The sequence below is a fragment of the Tursiops truncatus genome, chromosome 9 (genome assembly GCF_011762595.2).
Source record: "Tursiops truncatus isolate mTurTru1 chromosome 9, mTurTru1.mat.Y, whole genome shotgun sequence".
In the NCBI taxonomy this organism is placed as follows: Eukaryota; Metazoa; Chordata; class Mammalia; order Artiodactyla; family Delphinidae; genus Tursiops; species Tursiops truncatus.
This window is the reverse complement of record NC_047042.1, coordinates 946,327-972,731: the sequence shown is the minus strand read 5'-3', so window position 1 is coordinate 972,731 and position 26,405 is coordinate 946,327.

The window sequence follows — 26,405 nt, the reverse complement described above, 5'->3', positions numbered from 1 at the left end:
ATTTTTTTTAAAGTGATACATGCACCTGGTGACCAGCAAACAATGCAAGAAAACTTGGCTTTGAGTAAAATTTTGTGTAAAATTTTAAGTTCCCCACTTCATTTTGCTTTTTTTCTTAATCTTGTAAACATTATTCCCTCAAACATTTTTTCCCCTAAATTTCATAGAGCAAAAGTTTATTTCAGCGTGATTTTTGCTACTCTACAGAAAATATTTTTTTTTCTGTTCAATCACTCTTAGGAATTTTCTTTATCAGTGTATTTAAGAGATATTACAAGAAATATATTGGTGTGCATCTTTTTCAGGAACTTTACTAGAATACTACAATTTTGTGATCTCAATATATAATATCAGGCTTTGTTTTGAACCACTACTTCTGGAAAAATTTCACTCAGTAACCTTATTTTTCTATCCTCTTTTTTATCTTTCATGGCAGTAAAATACGTATAATACAAAATTTACCGTTTTAGCCATTTTAAGGTGTAAAATTTAGTGGAGTTTTAAGAGAATTTACGATTCTATGTAATCATCGTTGCTATCTAGTTCTAGAACATTTTCAATGTCCCAAAAGGAAACCCGCAACTATACAAAAAAACAACAGAAGCCTTAATTAAACAGTCAGAAGACCAGCAGGGGAAGCTCTCACGCCCTGTGACAACAGCAGAGCTTGACCAAAGCAGAAAGACTCCGCTTCTCTCCAGGTGAGGACTCAGCCAATGGAAAGCCATGAGCTCTTTATTTACTACACCCACCCACCTTCCCTTCCCTTCCGCTCTATAAAAGTGTTCTCTCCATTTCTGCAGGGGAACTTGCAAATGGATTGCCAGGGCTGCAGACCCCAAACTGCAATTCCCTGATGATCCCCAAAAATCCACCCTTGCCGGGGAAATAACCAGCAGTCTATTTGTTCCATTTGTTTTAGGTCAACACGCATGTATTAGTCACTCCTCACTTCCCTGTCCCTCCAGCCCCTGGCACCCACTAATCCTCTTTCTGCTTCTGTGGCTTTGCCTGTTCTGGATAATTCACTGTAAACTGAATGATAAAATATCTGGCTTCTTTCACTTAGCATGTTTTCAAGGTTTATCAACAATATAGTACTTTATTATATTTTCTTTTAATGGTAAAAATGCACACTGCATTTTTTTTTAAATCACCACTTTCCATTCTGTAGATGTTAAAACTAAACCCAACAAGGCGCAGCTGGCCCCAAATTGACCACAGAACTGGTTCTAACAACTCTATATGTCCCGTACAAGTCCACCATTGTTTTCATTCTTTGACACTTACATACAAAGATAAAAGAACTAGATAAAAAGGAAGAGAGGAGGTAATTATTTTTTTAATTAACAGGCTTCATTTTTAGAGCAGTTTAGGTCTATGGGAATGCTGAACAGAAAGCACAGGAAGTTCCCATATAACCCTCTCCTCTCACCTGGAATCGCCCCTGTTATTATCTTCATTGCTATGGCACATTTGTTAAATCTGGTAAATCAATATTGATACTCTCATTAACTCCACGTTAATGTCCATACTCCACGTTAAGGGTTGTGTGTTGAATATCCTATGGGTTTTGTGAGATTCATGATGTCAGGTACCCACAGTATCACACAGAACAGTTTCACTGTCTTCAAGTCCTCTGTGCTCCACCTGGTCACGCCTCCCTCTTCCCCGGCAACCACTGATCTTTTACTGTCTTCATAGTTTTGCCTCTTACAGATCATCATATAGTTGAAATTATAACAGTATGTAGCCTTTACAGATTGGCTTCTTTTTCTTAGTAATATGCATTTAATACTGAACTGTACTCCTAAAAATTGTTAGGATAGTACAGTTTATGCTGTGTGTGTTTTACAACAATTTTTTAAAATGATATGCTATGCAAACAGTATCCAAAAGCATGTTGCAGTGGCTATACTAGTATCAGACAAAATAGATTGTAACAAAAAACTTGATACTAGACACACAGAAAAACATTTTATAAAATGTTTATAAAATGTAAAAGCATTGATTCCTTAGGAAAACATAACAACTATTAACATGTTTTCACCTTAGAACAGAGCCCCTTAATACATGAGGAAAAACTGACAGAAGTAAAGAAGAAATAGACAATTTAACAATATCAGTTGGATTATTCAATACATCACATTTAATAATGGATAGAAAAATCAGGCATAAGATCAAGAAGGATACAGAGGACCTGAACAACACTCTAAACCAACTGGACTAAGAGACCTTTCAGAACGCTTTGCCCACGACAGCAGATGTATGTTCCTTTCTGATGTTCATGGAACGTTTTCCAGATAGAACATTTGTGACCTCATGAAACAAACATCAATAAATTTTAAAGAACTGAAATCACAGAATATATGTTTTCTGACTACAGTAGAATGAAATTAGAAATCACTAATAGAAGGAAATTCGGGAGGACCGCAAATATGTAAAAATTAAATAACATGCTCCCCCCCAAAAAAACAATAGGCCAAAGAAAGAACTGAAGGAAAATTCTAAAATACTTTGAGATGACGAAAACAAATGCACAATGTATAAAAATTTATGTGATCCATCTAAAGGAGTGCATACAGGGAAAGATATAGCTGTAATGTATATATTAAAGAAAGTCCATTTCAAAACAATAACCTAACATTCCCCATAAGAAATTAGAAAAATTACAGAAAACTAAATCTAAAACAATCTGAAGAAAAAATAAAATAAAATTACAACAAAAATTAATATAAAAGAAAATAGGAAAAATAAAACAATAGGGAAAATCAATAAAATGAAATGTTGGTTCTTTGAAAACAAAATTAACAAAATCTACAATTCTTTGGCTAGACTGACCAATAAGAAAGAAGAGAAGATTCCAATTACTAAAGTCAAAAATGAAAGAGAAGACATTGCTATTCAATATTAAACTTACAGAAATAGAAAGATTTATAAAGGAACACTATAAATATTGCATGGCAAAAAATTAGATCCCTACTTCACCCTATAAATAAAAGTCACAATCAATCAAAGACCTAAATGTAAAAGCCAAAACTATAAAACTCTTAGAAGAAAACATACATATCTATATCTTCCTAACCTTGGATTAGGCAATAGTTTCTAGATACAACACAAAAATCATAGCATAAGATAGAGTCTATCTAGACTCCACTAAAAAATTTTAGCACGAGTGATCAAATTCAGTAAAGTTACAGGATACAAAATCAGTATACAAAAGTCAGTTATGTTTCCATACAATAACAACAAACTAACAGAAAGAGAAATTAAGAACCCAAGAGCAGGGTGTGGTGGTGGTGGGATGAACTGGGAGACTGGGATTGACATGTATACACTGATGTGTATAAAATGGATAACTAATAAGAACCAGCTGTAAAAAAATAAATAAATAAAATTCAAAAATTAAAAGAAAAAGAAAGAAACCAAGTGCATTTACAGTTGCATCAAAAAAATATAATACTGAGGAATAAATTTAACCAAGGAGGTGAAAGATCTGTATAGTATAAGATATACAATGACAACTATAAGATATTGATGAAACAAATTGACGAAGACACAAATAAATGGAAAAATAATCCATGTTAATAGATTGGAAAAATTAATATTGTTAAAATATCCATAATACCCAAAGGAATCTACAGATTCAATGCAATCCCTATCAAAATACCCATGGCATTTTTCACAGAAATAGAAAAAAATCCTAAAATTTGTAGGGGACCCCAGAAGACCCTGAATAGCCAAAACAATCTTGAGAAAGAAGAACAAAGCTGGAGGCATCACATTTCCTGATTTTAAACTATTTTACAAAGCTATAGTGATCAAAAAAACTATTGTATTGGCATAAGAACAGACACATAGACCAATGGAAGAACAGAGAACCCAGAAATAAACCCATCCATATATGGTCAATTAATTTATGACAAAGGAGCCAAAAATATACAATGGGGGAAAGGACAGTCCCCTCAATAAAAGGTGTGTGTTGTAAAAACTATATAGACATGCAAAACTGTATAATATGCAAAAAGAATGACACTGGATCTCTATCTTACACCACATTAAAAAAAAAAACTCAAAATGGATTAAAGACTTAAATTTAAGACCTAAAACTATGAAACCTTTAGAATAAAACATGATGAATAAGTTCCTTGACATCAGTCTTGGCAATGATTTTTTGGATTTCATGCCAAAGCAAAGGCAACACAAGCAAAAATAAGCAAGTAATACTTCACCAAACTAAAAGGCTTCTGCACGACAAAGGAAACCATCAACAAAATGAAAAGGCAATCTACTGAATGTGAGATAATATTTGCAAATCATAAAGCTGATAAGGGGTTAATATGCAAAATACATAAAGAACTCACACAACTCAATAGCAAAAAAAAATCTGATTTTAAAATGGGCAGAGGAACTGAATTTTTCAAAAAAAGACATACAAGTGGCCGTATGGGTACATGAAATGATGCTCAACATCACTAATCATCAGGGAAATGCAAATCAAAACCACAATGAGATATCATCTCTCACCTTTAGAATGGCTGTCATCACAAAGACAAGAGACAGCAAGTGCTGCTGAGGATGTGGAGAAAAGGGAACGTTTGTGCACTGTTGGTGGGAATGTAAACTGGCACAGCTGCCACTGAAAGCAGTATGGAGATTCCTCAAAAAATTAAGAACAGAACTACTGTATGAGCCAGCATTTCCATTTCTGGGTATATAGCCAAAGGAAATGAAAACACGATATCAAAGAGATATCTGTTCATTACAGCATTATTCACAATAGCCAAGATAGGGAAACCACCTAAGTGCCCAACAACAGATAAATTTGGGAAAAAAACCATAGGTATAGGAATAGTATTATAATAACGTTCCATATACACAATGGAATATTATCCAGCCATGAGAAAGAAGGAAATCCTGCCATTTGCAACAACATCGATGGACCTTGAGGGCATGATGCTGAGTAAAATAAGTCAGATAGAGAGATATTCCATAGTGTCACTTACATGTGAAATATTTGGGAAAAAAAAAAAAAGAAAGCAAACTCACAGAGAGTAGAAAAGTGGTTCCCAGTGTCTGGAAGTAGGGAAAAATAGGGAGAGGTTGGTAAAAGGGTACAAACTTTCAGCTGCAAATGAACAAGCTCAAGGATCTAGTGTAAAACATAGTATCTATAGCTACAACACAGTTCAATTATATAATTAAAATTTGCTAACAAAGTAGAACTTAAATGTTCTTACCAAACAAACTATAATAAATATGTGAGGTGATGGATGTTTTAATTAAGTAGATGGCAGAAATCCTTTCACAATGTATATGTGTATCAAGTCCTCACCATGCACATTGTAAATATCTTACAGTTTTGTCAATTATACCACAATAAAGCTGAAAAAAATATTAAAAAAGATAAATTGTATAAAATCAAAATTTATTTTTTTTATTTCCAAGGACACTATCAAGAAAATAAAAAGACAACTGTACAATTGGAGAGAATTTTTATAAATCATATATCTAATAATGGGCTGATCCTAGAATGTAAACAACATGTACAACTCAAAAGAAAAATAAAAGGAACTCAATTTGTAAAATGGTAAAAGGATGTGAATATATATTTCTTCAAAGAAGATGTACAAACAGACGATAAACATAGAAAAAATTGTCAGCCTCATTAATCATTAGGGAAACACCAATCAAAACCATAATAAGGTACCACTTCACATCCACTGGGATGGCTATAATCAAAAAATTGAACCATAATAAGTGTTGTTGTAGATGTGGAGAAATTAGAACCGTTGTATATTACGATTGGGAATATAAGATGGTGCAGCTTCTTTGGAAAACACTTTGGCAGTTCCTCAAATATTATGCTTAGTTAGCTAGCTATATGACCCAGTAATTCCACTTGTAGGTATACACTCAAAAGATGTGAACACTTATATCTAGATAAAATGTGTACAATAATGTTCATAGAAGCATTACTCATAATAGCAAAAATGTAGAGAACTAAATGTCCTTCAATGGATGAATGGATAAACAAAATTTGGTAGATTCCTACCATCGGATATTGTTCAATCATAAAAAGAAGTGAAGTAGTGACACAGGCTACAACACAGATAGACCCTGAAAACATGCCAGGAGAAAGAAGCTAAACACAAAAGGCTACATATTGTGTGAGTCCATTTATATAAAATGCCCAGAATGGGCAAATCCATAGAGGCAGAAAGTAGGTTGATGGTTGCCAAAGGCTGGGGGAGGACAGACAACAGGGAACGGCTGACGTTTGCTCCAGGGTTTCTTTTCAAAGTGATCAAAATGATATGGAATTAGTAGAAATAATTGCACAACTTTGTGAATTACTACAAACCACCGAACTGTTACACTTAAAAGTGTGAATTTTATACTATGTGAATCATATCAGGACAGTTTGTCCGTATCTACAGAGGCTGAAAATGCACCTGCTCTATAGGAAAAACTGTGTTCCTTAATACGTATACAACCTTAGTACCTTCATGTGTTCACCAGCAAATGCTCAAGAACATCCACAGTGCATATCTGTTAATATTGACCAAAGCGAGCTACTGCAACACGTAACAACATGTATGCATCTCACAAATGACATATTGTCGAAAAGAAGCCACTCACCAAAGAGCATACTCTGCATGACTCCATTTATATAAAGTTTACAAACAGGCAAAACTATAATATATGATGATAAATGTCAGAACAGTGCTTTAGTTTTGATAGGGTCTTGACTGAGTTCACGATGGGGACTTCTGGGTCCTGGCAATGGTCTAGTTCTTGCTTATATGCTTATATGGATGGGCTAACATGAAAATCCATCAAGCCTTACACTGAGGATTTTTAGGTAACTTTAAATATCTCAATTTAAACTTTACATTTTAAAAATTGCTGTACATGTTAATTTACAAAACTCCTAACACAATGTTTAGTGTTTAAAAAGCTCTACCTTAAGTTCTGCTGGAAAAAGTTTTCATGGTTTCCTATAACAACTTTCCCCATCTCAGCTAGTTTAAAGATATGATGCTTGTACGAAATTAAACATTCGAAACAATTTACAGAGATGGGATAACTCTTTAAATTACCCTTTTCAGTGTTCAGTGGCCCCAGGGCACTTCCTGCCTCTGCACTGCATGGACCACACCTGCTCTTGTCCCTTTCCAGTTGGCGTCTCTGCACTTCGGAACAGGTGAACACTTCCGAGGAGGTGATTGAGGGGGGTGCAGGGAGTGGCGGGAAAAGGCTGGTGTCTACGCATCACCTAGTGCAGTGACTGCTGCCTAGTTTCTGGTTACATGGGAGTATAGTCTTTAACCAAGGACAAGATTTCACATGGAGTGAAATAAAGAGCTTTTCCCTGTCCTTTTGGAGCGGGGCATCTCCCATCTGCTATGCGATTAAGACCCTTGCATTTGCTTTGAGGTAGTAGGAATCACCTCCCCACTCACATCTATCAGTCCTATAGGTTTTACTATGAATTGGCATCCATCCCTGTGGGGCTCCTGAGCCACAGTGGAGCTAGGGATTCAAAGAGCATTAAAGACACATGAAGTCAAAGCATGTCCTGGTTTCCCTAACTCTATTTCATTAGCTTAAATACCTGCTGCTCTGTGAATAGAGAAAATTTTTATCAAAATTTGGGGGAAAATAAGGGTCTAGAAGAGATCAACCTGACACCTCAAGGTTCATTTTCAAAGACGTCATGTTATAGTCCAGATGGACACACTAAGAGCGCACGGCCTTGTGACAATGTGTGAACAAAAGGGTGTCATATGACAGTGAAGCCAGAGTTTCAGGACCAAACCAGAGTTCATTCTAACTGACCGAAAAGATGAGCTCATGGATGTCAATCTCCCAGTGATGCTAATCAAACACTTTCTAAATCAAAATCACTGTCAATCACACCTATGTGCTATTAGTAAACGCTCACATCTATTTTTCAGTTTCCACATGCTTGCATTTCAGCTACCTCAACCTCATAAAGGAGGTCATAACACTGTGCTTCATGCTCCAGCACCGATCAGAAAGGCAAGACATTTTTCAGTCGAAGTCCTGAAAAAAAGGAACTTTAAGTGGCTTTTATCACAATGCAAGCTGACTAGCTTTTATTCTCTTTATTTAATGACATAACAGATCAATAAATTCTGGAAATTAAATAAAATGTTTGGAGCATTCTGAGAGGCCTTTGCCAAACCAATAGTTTAATATTTGAAAAGGTTTTACCGAGGTTCCACTCTTCACTTCAGGCATCTGATTTTATTTGTATTACCAGCAGTTTGTAAGCCGCCAAAGTAGGTCAAAAAGAGCCAAGAAAGAACCGTTCAACGGCCCTGGTTGGATTCGCTTTCCCATCAGTATTTTAAACCTGTTTGTCTTCAAAATGCTTGATGTTTTGCTGCCACCATCCACATTTCACTGCAGGTTTACCCACGAATTCATCCCGTGTCCTGCTGTCAGGTAAGTGCAGGGCTGCTTTCCCGACTGGCCCCCGAGTCACTGGACTGTTTGTGAGCCAGTCTCACTGCCTCCTGGGTAGGAGCCCAGAGTCAGGAGAAGCCCCTGAGCCCGAGAACAAACCCAACAACTGGACTTCCGGGAGCCGAACCCCCATAACGACTTGACACGGTTTTGGAAGAATATGATGTTGACATGTTGCTTTGTTTCTTAAATAGGAATTAATAAGCTCTTTTGACTCCTTCTCTGAAGACCAGAATAAAATCATTACCCGGGTTCAAACCTAAACACACAGACACACAACACAAACACACACATTTTAAGTGATGTCCTTTCAAAACAATAAAATGATACCTGCTTATATTTTCATATGGCTGAGATTTCGCCTTCTGGCCCAAGACAATGCTAGGAACTTCTGGCAACAAAGTGGCTCATTACCTTACATGCATTCCTCGTGCAAAGACCTTCCATCTACTCATTCACTCCAGGAAGAGATGAAGTTAATGCATCGGAGACTTGTTTCTAAAGAACAGACGCTGGCTTCTGCCTGTCACCTGTTCAACTGTCACTCAGACTGTCCATTGGATGCTTTTTCACTTGATATGTCACTATTTATGACACATGCTGGTCCACTTCAAAAACCCACTGAGACTAGTAGCACCGCTCAGTCCTCAGCATTGTTTGACCAAACACACCTTCTCCTTAGGTCAGGGATAAAGGTCAAGTAAGTCATCGGTGAGGTCACAGAATCAGGAGAGTAAACCTGCGGGTCACTGGTTCATAGGATAATTATCTGCAATATGCCCTGCACTTATTTGTACTTATGTGGATTCAAATTATATTAAATGCACTATGAATTCCATGATATATATTGTCAGGAAGAGTGGTTTTTCAATTTAAACAGTTCAAATTATTCTAGTGGTGGGTACCTCTAATGTTTAAAATTATACAAAGAATCTTCATATAAATACTAAAATCTAGGTCATTTATAAAAAATTGACAGATTGAGAATGTTGGTATAACTATTCTCTACTTAATATTTTGAATATTTAAGCAGGAACAGGCAAATTTGCCATGGTTTTTATTTTCTCAAAGTGAGATTTTAAAATAATTCCTACATTAGAAGTATAGGTTATTTTACTATGTCATGTGTCAAAATCTACTGAGTCACTAACATAACAAAAAAAACAAGTTGCAAATAATACTGTTAGCAAGAAAGCTTCAAACTGCTAATAAGCTGTTGATAAACTGTAGCTACAAGATGATAAGGCCTCAATTTTATAACATTCTTTAAAGTTTTCAGTCTTTCAGAAATTTTAACATGTTTTTCCTTAAGAAAAAAAAACAACATAGAGAATTCAAGGTTGTTATTATTTTACATATTTAGAGGATAGTGTATCCTGTATAAGAGATACACTGCCCCACATGGAGATGCCAGTAAAGGTCTGGGAGCCAAGTCCCACCAAAGCCTCTGGCTGTTGTCCAGTTCTCACTCCGAGATCAATGATGCCATATTGCCTTTCCCCAAAAAAATGCTAGGAGTAAAAAGATAAGAGGAGAAAACCCATTAAAAAAGAAGAGAAGGAGTGATGTCTGGAATTGAGAATATACGAATTTTGCTATTGTTTATTCTGAGGAGATAATAGAGTCCCTACAAAGAAGTATAAAATTAAGCATTATACATAGTTATATTTGTAGAAGAAACTGGAGAAGCTAAACACCATCTGAAAGCCCTCCAAACTGTCAAAAGAAATGGGGGGCTGTGCAGAAAACAAAAAACAAGCATTCAACAAAAACAAACAAAAATAGACCAAGAAGAAACAGGACATACAAAAATTTCCTGTTGAACGAAATAAAACCAGCCAAAAACAAAACATCATACAACTTTGAAATGTCAAAGTAAAAGCTCTTTCCAAAAAGAAAAATCAAATGACTTTGCCAAATATCTGGAAAATAACAAAAATGAAGTCATGTGGAAAATTATCGAGAACAACGGTCAGAGGAAAGTGCATGGATTTAAATTTTTTCAGTAACAGAGAAGAAAAAATTAATTAATTAATTAATTAATTAAGCATCATACTAAAAAAGCTAGAAAAATTTATAAAGGAAATTTGGAGGAAAGAATAAAGTAGAATTTAAATAATTAGGAAACAAAACATTGTAGAACAAATAAACAGGTGATTTCATGAAAAAAAGTAGACAAATCAGCCATTCCTCTAGGGAAAAAAAAAGTAAACATCACAAAATGTGGCATAAAAATGATGACATTACAAATATAGAGGAAATTAAAACAATAAAAAGACATTATTTTGCACATATCAAAGCAAATAAACTTATATTTGGATGAAATTACTTTCCAGGAAACAAAAATGGCCTCCCTGACCCCAGATTGGCAGCTGACACGAAGACCAAGAAACTGAGAAGCTGATGTTGACAAGGGACCCTGGCTCACTCCCTCTCCTGCCATGTAGATCTGCACACACAGGTGCACAAATGTAAGCAAGAACCCCCTGGAGGGGGACGGGCCCACTGGGGTACCCAGGTACACTATAGTCTATAGTCTTGGAATATTTCCATCATGTGCATATCCAAAAATATTTAAAATGAGGATGACAAATGCTAAAGCAACATGACAAAAATTCTTTACCTGATAAAGAGAATGCAATAAGGAAACGGATATTTGAGACCAAAGCAGAGCCCACGGCCTTTAAAATACACTCCTTTGTGATCTATATAATAGCTCGAAGCTAAAAAGCATCCTCCTTCCCCATGGAAATTATAATACATTAGTGTTGTTACAGGTAATGCCAAATGTTTACTATTTATGCTAAATCATTTGGGTCATCATATGCCATATTCAAAGGCAACAAATTATATCAAAAGCACAACTTCGTCCCTGTCGCGGGATGCATATTTACCTTTTACAGTTTTTTCTATGAAGAAAAAGGAAAAAGAGCATGAATTATGGTGCATTAGTTTCTTTAAAAAAAGAGCATTATTTCAGGGACAATAAAATTGAATAAAAACCAAACTGAATAAAAAACTAAAAAAAAGAAGAAGAAGAAGAAAGACCCCCCTCTTCTGCCCCCAATGGTTCCTTTTCTGCATCCCCTACTTCTGGTTAACACTTCATTCTTCAGAAAATCCTGTCGCAAACTTCTCAACCTCAAAGTCATACTTGACTCCACTTTTTCAATGCCCTTTTTCAGAATTTATGGCACTATGACCCCAAAACTATTTTTCCCTATTTCCTTTCTCCTTGACCCTCAACTCTTCTCACCCGGTTTGGTTTCCATTGAACCTTGAACATCTCCGAGAAAAAGCAAAAAAAAAAAAAAAAGGTAATTCATATTAACCCACATTAATTCTCACTTTACCTTGTTATCAGAATTACTAATCACAAGCAGAGGTCAATCTTCCAGTTCGAAATTACATCTCTAATGTTTACCTTAAAATGCCCATAAAATTCAACAAAATTTCATCACACAGAGAAGCAATGTAATAGTCTTAGAGGGCATCTTCATAGTTATAAGACAGAAGGACTTAGATTTAAAAAAAACTGTTAAAAAACCAGCTCATAGTAAGGATTCAAATCATACAAGGGAATATGCGGGGGAAAAGGAAGGCAAACTTACACCCACCATCCCCCAACACAGACTGGCTCTGAGAAGTAGCACACGCACCGGAAGAGGGGCCTCCAGAAACCTTGGGTGCTGCTCTGAGACATAGCCCATGTCTATGTTCCAACCTGGTTCTGAGCTGCAGGAAAAGGCAGTGAAGGCGAGAAATTATGCTACCTCAATACAAAGGGCGAACAAGAGGTAAAAACCTGCCAGCCACCAACACTGACTGGGGAGCCGGGCAACTCCAGCAGACCTCTGGCTGCATCTCTAAACTCTATACGCAGCCATCCCCACCTGTGCAGAGGGAATCCTGCAGTCGAGAAACATCAACTTAAGAAAGATCAGGCCTTGTCTAAGAGAAGTAAAATGATACCCCCTAAAAATAGTGTTGAATAGTGGAAAGGGAGCAACAGACAGAAAATTCAGCAAGAGGGTGTCTGAAAAATTTAGGAAACATGTAGACACTCCTAGTAGAACGTGAGATGGGGCACCCTTAGCGAATGAGAAACATCTGTCCATGCGGGGAAGTGACGGATAAAGTAGCATCAAAATGAAATTAAAAGTCTCCTAGGATGAGAATAACAGGTAATAACTCAAAATAAAGAAGGACTGCGAGGAAACCAAAACCATTTTCTTGAAGTTAATAAAAAACCCATAAAAGAGGGCTAAAAATAACCTCAAAACGAAAATATTATGAAGACTCAATAATTCCTGAAGAATAGTTCATGGGTTTTGTTTTCTTGCTTGCCTTTTTTTTTTAAACATCTTTATTGGAGTATAATTGCTTTACAATGGTGTGTTAGTTTCTGCTTTATAACAAAGTGAATCAGTTATACATATACATATGTCCCCATATCTCTTCCCTCTTGCATCTCCCTCCCTCCCACCCTCCCTATCCCACCCCTCCAGGCGGTCACAAAGCACCGAGCTGATCTCCCTGTGCTATGCGGCTGCTTCCCACTAGCTATCTTACGTGTGGTAGTGTATATATGTCCATGCCACTCTCTCACTTTGTCCCAACTTACCCTTCCCCCTCCCCATATCCTCAAGTCCATTCTCTAGTAGGTCTGTGTTCTTGCTTGTTTTGGTAAATTTCAAAGAAAATGAAAGATATGAATATCTGAACAGATAGCAAAGTGAGGCTGACGGGCAGAAGGCGATGGAGCAACAGTCAGAAACATTTGAGCACCCTGGCTGTCTCTCACAGTGAAAGCAATGAAAGTAACGCTCTGATATTCCAGCAATCAGAACATATATCTCCACACCCCAGTTATCCTTCATTAAAACAAACAAAACCTAAGTAGAATTAGGCATTACAAAGATAAATGAAAAAGCCAGTGGTCAGAACTGAAACAGATTAAAATAGACATATATCTAAATAAATGATGCATGCAACACACATGTGTCTTCTTTAAAAAGAGAGAAAGAGCAATGCAAAAATTTAACAACAGTCTGAATCTAAGATCCCAGTTTATGTGATCAAGCCTGAAGAGGAAAAAGATCTGGTCACCCCTAGACTTAAGTGAATGGAATTCAAAGTGTGTCACTACTGGTTCTGGTAATTCAGGTTTTTGAAAGGTTCAAACAAATAGGACATGATTAAATGGGGTCACAGTGGCAATGCAAAGGTAGTTCCTAGTTAGTAAATCTAGACATCCAATTAAAGATGGGGATTAAATTTACATTTGCCTTTACTGCCCCCCTAAATTACATGAAACCCAGTTAATACACACTTTATATAAGTCCATATAGAGTCTTCATTAAGACTTATAGTACTCAAGTATAAAGTGTAAGCAAATATCCAATGAGCATTAGTCATTTGAAGGAAATATGTGACATGAACAACATAAACCAAAGCAAACAAGCAAACAAAACAGGAGCCTGGATTTGGAGACAAGAGAGAGAGAGATGATTTTAAAAGTATATCAATATTTTCAGAGGTAAGAGATGGTGCCACATTTATGAAAAACAAATAGAATGTCATGCTTTATAAAAAGATAACCACAGAGAACAAAGAGCTAGTGAAAATGTAAAAACTATGATTAAAATAAAATAACTCAATAAACAGTTGGAAGGTAAAGTTGAGAAAATCTCCCAGAAAATAGAACTAGAAGACAAAGATATTGAACAGAGAAGAGAAAATGTTTCATTCTGGGAGACATGACAGCTGAATAATGGAGACCAAGAAAGAGACAATAAAGAAACACAAGTGGGAAAATTAAAAAAGAAAAAAAATCAAGAAGATGTCTTAGCACCAAAGGAAGTAAGCTTTCACTGATTAAGAGAACCCATATAGAGTCTTCATTAGGACTTTTAGTGCAAGAAAGGAAATGTCGTGGTGTTTCAGGGCTCAACTATGAGCAGTATGTATATAATCATAATAGTATAAACACTGAATAAGTTAACCACTGTCTATATGTATTCCTTAAAATATATGAAAAATAGTAAAGTTCAAAGGATGAAAACAAGATCACTGACATTCATGATTTAGATAAAATCAGCATTCATTCCTGAAAAAAATTCTGGAAAACATTCCAGAAATTTTTTTCTGAAAAAATTCAGAAAAAGTGAGTTCTTAGTAAAAGATACTTATTACCAATGCAGGTTTAAGCATAATTCTAGTTCAAATAAAACAATGAAAAATATATAGAGGTATAAATATTAGAACTTAAGAAGTAATATTTTTCTCTACCAAAAAAGTGGAGATACTCAACTAAGAAAATATTAGATCAAATAGAATAATTTAACAAAGTGGTTGGTCAAAGCTTAAAAAAAGATAGTTTCCTTGTATGTCAACATTCACCAATTAAAAATATAAGAGAAGGAAAGTTCCACTTACGGCACCATCAAATTACATAAAATGAAATGTGGAGGAGTATCCAGAACATGAAATATATGTTATATTAAAATTTAATGAGGAATCTGCTAGAAAACTGCAGAAACTGGAGTGACAATAGTCCTAAATGAGGAGACTCAACATCGTCAATCTTTTCAATATTTTGACAACTGTTTCTATCTCTGTAGATTTCACAACAGGAAAATTCTCATGGCTAATAATGAAGGGACTGGCTTTGATAGTAAAACATGTTATAAAACCGTAGCTTAAAAAATAGGGTAGACGTTGTGCCAGAAAATGCAAGCAAGTTCAAAATTAAAAGCACATAAACATATCAAGTTCATATAAACATACCTAACAGTGTATTAAATAAGTGGGTCATTTCAAATCAATAAAGATAGACTGTTGAATAAAGGGTATGGTAGTAAGTGGATAACCTTTTTTTTTAATTCAAATCTTAATTCTGTCTCACTCTCTTAACCCTGAATAAGATACAGATCCATAAGGATTTAGATATAAACGAACAAGGAACTAGAATTTTATCTTGGGTGACTATCCCTCCTTAGGTGGGGAGGTCAGTACTATGCCTTCCTGTGCGTTACTCTAGGGTCAAAAATCAACCACACCAGGTAGAGATCAAGCCACTGGAATAACTAGAAAGGAAAAACTAACTAACATCATCTCATCACTAATCATAAAGGAATGTCTGGGAATTCAGACTGTTGATAATGTCAACTGCTCCCATGTGGATGTTAAACAAAAAAAGTGGTGTGCGTCTAGTTGGCTTATTTGTGTGGTTCTTTAGAAGTGTTTAGAATTATATTATTTGTTTTCTCTCAGAATGCATTTCCAGTGCTCCTGCTGCAGAGGGTGGGTGTGAAGAATGCCATGTGTGGGCCCCTGTTCTAGAAGGTTGCCCAGCTCTGCTGTAGAGCCCACGCACTGTGGTCAGGCACGGACCGAGGCTCTGCCCTTCACCACTGCACTGCAAGACGTTTATGAGTGTCGAGTTTATTCCGCCAGGTTTGATGCAGATGAAAGATGAAGTGTGTATGAACGTTACCTGAACTAAAGTGACAGTGTGAAACACACTGTGATTAGATCGAAGCAAAAAGAGAGAAAGGGCAACGTCTGTTCAGTTCCCAGTGGATGTGGCTTCTGTGTGGTGCACACTCAACATCTTAGCTTTTCCAGAAAAGAGGAAGAAGTGAGTGGAGAAGAGGGAAGGAGGGAATGGTGGGTCCAGGGAGGAGGAGGACAGAGAGAAGAGAGCTCCACGGACGGTTCTTTCATCCCCATCTGCCACGTGACTGAGTGAAGCCCTGTGGGATGCCGGCTGGGGGCACAGAGCAGCGATGACTTGTCTCCACATAGAAAATGTGAAATCCTAACCCCCAGGGCCTCAGAATGGGATTGCCGACTGCACTGGGGATGGGCCCTTGGAGAAGTAACTAAGGTCGAATGAGGTCGTAAGGGTGGAGCAGAAGGACTGGTGTCCCTATAAGAAGAGAGACAGACAGGTCCCAGGCAGCATGAGGACACAGCAAGAGGGTGGCCGTCTGCAAGCCCAGGAGGGAGGTCTCTGCAGAGCCCAACCCGCTGACACCTTGACCTTGGACTTTTCATCTTCAGAAACGTGAGAAAATAGGGAGGGAAGGGCTGGGAGTTTGGGGTTAGCAGATGCAAACCTACTGTAGAGCACAGGGAACTATATTCAACGCCTTGTGGTAAACCATAATGGAAAAGAATATGAAAAAAGAATATATGTATAACTGAGTCACTTTGCTGTACAGCAAAAATTAACATTGTAAATCAACAGTACTTCAATTAAAAAAAAAATCCCTGAGAAAATAAATTTCTATTGCCTAAGCCACCCACATTTCTATTGCCTAAGTCTGTTATTTTGCTGTAGCAGTCCTAGCAAACTATCACATATATAATAGTATAATGTTACACACACGCAAACACACACATACTGTTATTCAACCAGTGGTGTTATCCACTGTGAAAAGAAAAACAATTTTAAAAATTTATTTCCATAAATGTCAAACTGCAGCTGGGAGGGAATAGGCACTGGGCATCACTTGACACTCTACGACTAAGGCAAGTCTCCCCGCCTCTCTGGCCTCCGCTTCCCCACCTGGACGATGAAAGGGTTGATCATTTATTGAGGAAAACTACACTCATCAGGGAGCTCACCATCCAATAAACGGATGACCAAAGGTGAGACACAATGGGACAGGGCATTTCAACAGGGATACGGTCAACTCCAGTCCTAGGACGGAGCTGGGGATAATCCTACCATCGTAATGGGAGTCTGCTGACCTGTTTGTGCTTGACATTGGTGGGGAATCAGGGCTCCTCGGGTGAAGGGGGCCTGTGGGGAACATAGAGAGAGAGTGCTGAGGAAGGGACAGAGACAGAACCCGCAGGATGCTGGGGCCGGCTCAGCCACCATGTGGCGGGAGACCAGCAGAGGGGAGAAGGGTTCACAGTTGCGGGGGGGCAGTTTACAGAGAGCGAATGAGCTCAGACAGTTGACTAACTCTGAATTTAATATTCGAAGCTCATATTTGAACCCTCGTACAGCTCAATATATAAGCTGTAAGTTTGTGATTTTTTTTAATTTTTTTGTTTTATATTGCAGTATAGTTGATTAACAATGTTGTGTTAGTTTCAGGTGTACAGCAGTGATTAGTTACACATGTACATGTATCTATTCTTTTTCAAATTCTTTTCCCATTTTAGGTTATTACAGAGTATTCAGCAGAGTTCCTCTGTGATTGTCTTTGTCATTTAAAACTCTTTGGATGAAAATTAAATATCTGAAGCTGCTGTTCCGACCACCCCCTACCGCTGTCAGTCTATTCTATTTATTAAAGAAAATATGGTTCTGTGTTACAGTAGCCTTAGAGAAAACATATTCTCAATTTATAGAGACCTCCAGCAGGCTTCTGTATTTCAGTGTCTGAGAAAGGAAGCAGTTGCCTCCAATGTCCTTCTTCAGTGAGCATCATCCCTTAATTAACAAAATGCTTAAGGACACAGCTCTGCCAGGGGACGTTCAGAGTTCTTCTAACACCGATTTGTAATGAAACACACAGATTACCCAAGATGAGGCAATTATAGTGGCACATCAGGCCAGGAGTATAGAGCAATTTTGTTGGCACAGGATAAAGCTATATCAAGAAATAATAAATCCCACTGCACACTCTGTATGAAAGGTCAGCAGTCCTTTACACCTTGAAGGTATTTTTCATTACAAAAATTACATTCTCAGCTCCAAAATAATACTATTATTGCAACTATGTATTTATGTCTGCATGCATATGTATATGTATAGATAGATAAATAGATTTCTTTTGCAAAACTGAGACTACGAGAATAAAAATAACTTTAATGTAAGACTATAGAGGGATTTCCTTCATTGTTTTCCTAGCTGTATTAGTGTTGTTAAATTACCATTTAATTTAAAATAGAAATGCATGTTCATGTAGTTCCTAGCTGATGTGGTTATGATTTAACTTACTCTAATGTGGGATTCATGTCAGTCTAAAGGAAGATAAGGCTTTTATAAGCAATAAAGGAGCTCTATGTATTTCACATAGGTATTGCAGTAGTTTAAATGAAGCAGAGGAATCTGTTTATCAATTCCTAAGTGCTGTACCCATAATACTGATCAATTTGATACTGTTACAGCACTTAATACTTACTGCTCCCACAAATTCTATGTTAGTGATCATTTAAGACAGGAGGAAACTAAGGCCACAATAAGTCCATCCCACTTGCACATATTAAAGCAGAGCAGGCTCCAGAAATGCTGGTGTGAAATGTGAAGAGAAAGCCTTGCGTCTTACAAGAGTTTTCCTATTGCTTATTTATTTAATTACTTGACAATTTAACACGTGATCATGATACAAGATTTGAAAAACACAAGAAGGAATAAGGAACAAATACGAATAATTGATAATTCCCTACCTAGATGTAATAACTGTTGACCTGTCCAGAAATTCCAGCTTTTTCATCCATGCTATTATTCCATTATTTCTGCGTATATTCCTGCTGCTAAGAAGGTGCCTTTGGTGTAATTCCTCACTTTCCAACAGAAATTCCTGCAACCACGGAAATGTTCTGTGTCTGTGCCATCTGAAACAGAAGAAACTGGTAAGCTCTTGAAATGTTGCTAGTGCTACCAAGAAATTAAATTTAAAATTAATTTAATTTATTTAAATTGAAGCTTAGAAGCCATGGGTGCTTAGTAATGACTATTTTGAACAGGGACAAGTCTAATTCCACACCCTTATGATGATCTGTGTTTTCTTTCTTTTTTCCTCTGTTTTTGGAATTCTGCAGTTTTACTATAAAATGTCTAAGTATGAATATCTTCTTCTCTGTTATGCTTGAGAAGCATAGTGCTTTTCAGCCTAAAGAGTCATCTTTTTTATTAGTACTGAAAAATTCTTAGCTATTATTTCTTTCAACGGTACCTTTATTCCATTCTCCCTGTTCTATTTTTCACAAATCTGATTAAACACATGTTGGATCTTCTCTTACTATCCCTCATCTCTCTTAATGTCTCTTTCACATATTTTTCATAAGCTGGGTATTATTTGTTTTCAACACAAGAACTATGTTTTCTTTTTGATTTCGATGACCATCTTTTTCAATCCTAGAAGGTGTTTTTTGCAAATCTGTTCTTTTTTATGATGTCATGCTGCTTCCTTCATGTTGTACGTTCTGTGTGAGGTTGCACTTCTATTGTATTAGATTCTTAGTAGGCCAACTCTCCCCTTTGTCATATCCATCGATGTATATCCTCAGTGGATAACTTTCTGTGAGTTTTGTAATGTTTGATTGCAAACTCCATTTTAGTGGCACTCTCTTTTTTAAATTGAAATTCCCATAAAGTGTAAGTTGTGGGAGCTTCCTTTCAAGTAAGTCTGTGTTTTCTTCTTCCAGGTGCCCACGGGGACCATGTTTTTTTCTTTTTTTTTATGTTACATTCTTTATGTTACATTCTCGGGTAGGGAGAGATGAGGGTCCTTGGCCACAGTAGTTAATTTTTTTTTTTTTTACATCTTTATTGGAGTATAGTTGCTTTACAATGATGTGTTGGTTTCTGCTTTATAACAAAGTGAATCAGTTATACATATACATATGTTCCCATATCTCTTCCCTCTTGCGTCTCCCTCCCTCCCACGCTCCCTATCCCACCCCTCCAGGCGGTCACAAAGCACTGAGCTGATCTCCCTGTGCTATGCGGCTGCTTCCCACTAGCTATCTACCTTACGTTTGGTAGTGTATATATGTCCATGCCTCTCTCTTGCTTTGTCACAGCTTACCCTTCCCCCTTCCCATATCATCAAGTCCATTCTCTAGTAGGTCTGTGTCTTTATTCCTGTCTTACCCCTAGGTTCTTCATGATATATTTTTTCTTAAATTCCATATATATGTGTTAGCATATGGTATTTGTCTTTCTCTTTCTGACTTACTTCACTCTGTATGACAGACTCTAGGTCTATCCACCTCATTACAAATAGCTCAATTTCATTTCTTTTTATGGCTGAGTAATATTCCATTGTATATATGTGCCACATCTTCAGACTCCCTTCCTCACAGGAGGTAGAATCCCAGGGTTTCAAAGTCCAGGGGAGACCTTGCCTTTAAAACTCTGAGCCTCAATAGAAATCAACAAGTTTTCTTATCATCTTTCTCCGCCATTTTTTCAAGAACCCATTGCACCAGTGAGGATGCAGCCCTTCAGTGATGCTAGATTTATACAGGGTTTCGGTTCAAAGTTTCCCCTTGTGCAAAGCTGCAACCTCATCTCTTCACCTTCAGGGGCCTTAAAACCTCAGCCTCCAATTCCCAGACCCACAGTCGCTCTGCCCCTTTGTCAGGCAGCCACAGCACCAGCCCAGGCTATCATCCCACTTTGTGAGCTTCTTTTTCCTTTATAGAACCAGGATTCCCTTTCTTTCTTGCGGCCTCAGATAGGCACTTATAAAATAACTGTGATTTAACCTTCATCTAGTAATAGAGCATTTTCAGGTCATTCTAATTTTTCACCTTAACTGTCATTAAATATTGTTTAATTGACTTTTTAACTACTTTATATATTATGTCTCTCTATTCTCTGTCTTTTTTTTTTTTTTTTTTTTGCGGTACGCGGGCCTTTCACTGTTGTGGCCTCTCCCGTTGTGGAGCACAGGCTCTGGACGCGCAGGCTCAGTGGCCATGGCTCACGGAGCCCAGCCGCTCCGCGGCATGGGGGATCTTCCCAGACCGGGGCACGAACCCATGTCCCCTGCATCGGCAGGCGGACTCTCAACCACTGCGCCACCAGGGAAGCCCTCTCTGTCTTTTTTGATCACTGTTTTTGCCTTTAAATTTCAGTATTTTCACATACAAAAAAATGTAAAACTTCCACATTTAAATATATCCATATTTTATATTAAGAATTTTATATTAATGTTCAGAAATAATTCCCCATTGAATAATGAATGTTTATATTTACTTGCATTATTTCTAGGTTTCTATGAGAAACATTACACACTGGTCTCAGGAAAATTTGGTAACACTATTACCAAGGTACTAGTAACATGGAGTATATGAAGTGGTGAGGTTTTTGAGTGGGAGGTTAAAAGAAGTTAATTGCTGTTACCAGAGAAATTATTTATAAAGATGAATCAATGACCTACACTTTTTAAGTACAAAATAAAACACTTCAAGTTTCATAACCATTTCTGTGGGCAGCCTGTTCACTTTTTAAAGTGCAAATAAAAGTGTCTGAGTTTTACCAAAAAAAAAAAAAATTCATGACGAGTATATATTCAGCTAAGTACTAAAACTTAAGTGTATCTATGTCTGAGAAAGATAGAAGTGTTGGTATATATCTTTCTGAAAGGAATATTTAAATATATACATTTTAACATATACTATATAAATAATACATAAGTATATTTAATATGTGATATATAAATATATATAATATATTTAAGATATAAAAACATATATGTAGTTATTGGGATCAGAAGGTATTACTGAGATCAGAATAATTAGGGTGTGGAAAAGGAGGCTAGTCTTAGGATCAAGAACAGATAAGAGAGGTGAACTGAAAGGAAAAACGTAAACAGGATTTGGGGTTGTTTCTTTTTTTTTCCACCATGTAAATATTTACTTGTGGATAATCATCAGTCAGTAGGACCAGCAGAAACTGATGCAGCCTCCACAATGCTGACGGGATATGACACTTACAAACACGTTCAACACGCACAGGGCCTTGTTCCAAAGCTGCTTTACACCCCCCGAGGAGCCTCCGAAATCTCCTGAGCCTCCGAGCTCATTCCCAGGAGGGACCAGTCAGGTCGGCTGGGCTCTGAGTCAGCACCTCAGTCCTCCTGTTAGTCCAGTGTCACGATCATTGGCCTAAATCCCAACTATCAGTTGTTTGGTGACTTGTACGTTGTGAACATGGATTCGAATCCTCTGCCCCTCCCTGGAAGTCTGCGCTCCACTCAATCCTCTGAATCTCAGATTCCCAACTTGCTAAATTAGGGTAACAGCCTTTTCCCAAAGTTGTTACAATTATTAGGTGATATTGAGAAAGCCAAGCCCCTAACACAGAGCTGGTGAGCATTTTAACACTGTGCTCGCCAAACAACAGGGCAGGTGGGTTTCGCCTGTGGTCTTCCAATTTGTGACCACTGCCATTATACCAGGAGCTCGTGATACTTTAAACCAAATTGGAATAGTCAGGACATAGTCTCAGGTTTGAGGATAAGCATTCACAAAAATTAATAACATGTCCTCAAACAAGAGACAAAAGGACCCCTAATCTAACAAATGACTGAATTGCTGTGTTTCAATTAGGTAGCAGTAAGTTATGAGGTTCCTGGGCAGAAATATACATACCAACTCTCTAAGTAGTTAAAAATTCCATTGTGTTCTAATTATCCATTTAATCCCTTGAATACCAATGTGCAATTAACATTACAAGTAATCAGTGTTAAAAATATAATTAATGCAAGAGTGATCTAGTTATAATTAAACTAATTACACAGACATGTAGCATAATAAGGGTCTTATAGACCATTATGGGGATGTAAATTTATTCTTCCTTTCAAGACCAGCTATTTGAATTTTATTTTCCAATTACTTGACAAATGATGGAATGGGATTATTAAGGAGAGAAACAGCCTTCCAGGGCTGAAAAAATAAGCCATATACTTTTGTTTTCTTTTGACATTCTGATCATTTTGTCCATATGTACTTGCAAAGAGAAATTGGGGGATAGAAAATGCACCACACAATCAGCAAAAACTGCAGAGAAAAATCAGCAACATAACACTTGAGAGAGCTTCAACTGCACGTGGCATGGTTCCCTTTCCAGATGGTAGCTAGGATCTACGACCCCAACCCCACAGAGCTCATACACTCACTCAGCTGAACAGTTCTCTCTATTTTCTGTTCTTGAACATAATTAGTTCCAAATATTGACTTTTTACCAATAGTCATAGACTCACTGAAGTTTAATTGTATTCTCTACCCACAGATAGCAATGATTATAACAGTTAAGAACCATATAAATCAACTATAATATAAAATAAAAATTAAATTAAAAACAAACAAACAAACAAGAGCCAACAGATAGAAAAACGTTTAAACATGCAGAATTTGGAGTAAGACAGATATGCTTTCAGGTCTCCGACTGTCCTCACGGAAGCTAAGAAAGGGAACAGTCCTTACGTGAGGAGTGCATGCCAGCTGCTGGACATTGAGACCTTGCTGAATCTTCCATGCCTGAGCCATCATCATTCCTAGTACAAGGATGAGGAAACCAGACTGGGGGGAAGGGGAGAGGCAAGAAAATGCCCCCTTAAGGAGTGAAAGGGATAACGAAGCACAAAGTAACCTTCTGATATATTCTAAATTTATCAGAATAATACAACCAAAAACAAACAAGCAAACAACTCCTAATTTTTCACCTCTGAGGGTGATTGGAAATCAATTGATTATCTTGCAAACTGAGTAGATAAAAAGGGAAAACAAAAACAAGCATTTATCTGTCCTTTTTTATATAAACTATACCTCTGGGTAGTGAAATAAAATGTAGTGACAGCAACTCCTTATAAAATTATTCCAGCTAGTAAATGAAAACAAAACGATAAGAGTTAGAAGACTACCATTTTGCAATTTCCAATGAATTAATGCATTAACCTTGGCATTAGACATCAAAAAAGGAGTGAAGACCAGATATCAGATGGTTCTTGATAAAAAACAAAACAAAACAGAAACATAACCTCCTGCTTATTTATGTCAAAGGATAGACCTCAAGCCTGATTATACCTCTGGATCCAGCTGCAACTTGCAAGAAACAGGACAGCGCATCATGTTAGACCTCATCGGTTGTATGCAATTAGCACAGTTCACAGGCAGGTTTCCGAGTCCAATGGCCCAGGATCAAAGGTAGACTACAAAGAAAAGAACAAAAGGAAGAGGGGACCTGTAGACTGAGGGTCTGAAAGTCCTACGAGGTCTTTACAAATGATAAAGGTCAAACGTTGATGTCCAGGGACAATCTGGGGTGATAAGGCCACACAGGGTCCTCTGGCACAGGGGTGTGGTTGAGGCAGGGCAGGCTGACTGGCTTCCCAGTTAGCTGCCAGAGTTCTGGGTCTTGGCCTGAGTCTTGGTTATAAAGTTTGCCTTATAAAAATATACTGAGCTACATTTTAAAAAATCAGGATAGGAGTTACCTTTGAAGGGGAGAAATGACTGGATAGGGATTTAAGGGGCCTTGTGCTGTTTCTTGAGTGAGACACAGATTACAAAAGGGTTTCACTTTGTGAAGATTCACTGAGATGTTCTTTCCTATAACGTCAATAAAAATTTTTTAAAGAAATTTTAAAAATATATTAAACCAAGAAACACAAGATTTTGAGTAAGTATAAATATTTTTCTATGTAAATTTTGGAAAGACAAAATCAAAATTATGTATGTTATTTACAGAATAATGAAGCAATAATATCACACATTAAATGTTTAGGGTCAAAGTAAAGCTGTACAAAGAATCATATTTATAGGCAATGATTTGATACTTTATTTAAAGATAAAAAGATTTTAAAAATCATTCAAATCAAGAAGTTAGAAATAAAACCACAAAACTAGATTGAGAAAAGCACGGCAGAGAGGTTAATAAAAATGACAAAATTTAATAAATTTGTCTGAAAAAATTTGAATTGCTGAAAAACTGAAAAAGAAATTGAATTGCTAAATAAATTCAATCTTTCATTCTTTTTAAAATAAAATAGTCAAAGTCTGGGAAGTACAAAGACATTTTTATAGGAAAAAAATCACAAGTTATACAGGCACAGAGAAGAGAAAAAATATAACTATTAAGATAATGATAGTTCTAACTCCATGTAAGTAGTTTAAAAATTTTAATTAAGTAAATAAGTTTATTAGAAAACTTAAATTGTCAAAATAACAACAAAAATTAAAAACAGGAGTAATCTAATAGTAAGGATTTAAAATGAGATTTTTCAACAACAAACTAATTTTCATGATGAATCGTAAGTTTAAAATGCTATATAAAATTTAGCAAATAAGAAAATATTTAAATCTATGACAAAATAACATATACCACAGAGGGCTTCCTTGGTGGCACAGTGGTTGAGAGTCCGCCTGCTGATGCAGGGGACACGAGTTCGTGCCCTGGTCTGGGAAGATCCCACGTGCCGTGGAGCGGCTGGGCCCGTGAGCCATGGCAGCTGGGCCTGCGCGTCTGGAGCCTGTGCTCCACAACAGGAGAGGCCACAACAGTGAGAGGCCCGCATACTGCAAAAAAAAAAAAAAAAAAGTATACCACAGAAAGATAAGGACAGATCAATAATCAGAAATTTTTATTTGTGACATAAACATGTCACAGGGATGAAATGTATGTGTGGGGAATATAGTCAACAATAACGTAATAACTTTGTGTGGTGACAGATGGTAACTAGACTTATCATGGTGATACTGTTGTAATGTATAGAAATATCAAATCACTATATTTTGCACCAGGACCTAACACAGTGTTGCAGGTCAATTATACTTCAGACAAACAAACAAACTCACAGAAAAAGAGATGAGATCTGTGGTTAGCAGAGGAGGGCATAGGGGGAAGGGGAACTGGGTGAAGGCCGTCAAAAGGTACAACTTCCAGTTATAAGGTAAATAAATAAGTACTAGGCATGTAATGTACCACATGACTAATACAATTAACACTGCAGTGTGTTACATATGAAAGTTGTTTAGAGAATACATCCTAAGAGTTCTCATCGCAAGGAAAATATGTTTTTTTCTTTTATTTTATACCTAAATAAAATGATGAATGTTCACTAAACTTGTGATAATCATTCCACGATGTATGTAAGTCAGATCATTATGCTGTACTCCTTAAACATATATAGTTTATAAATTTATACTGTTAT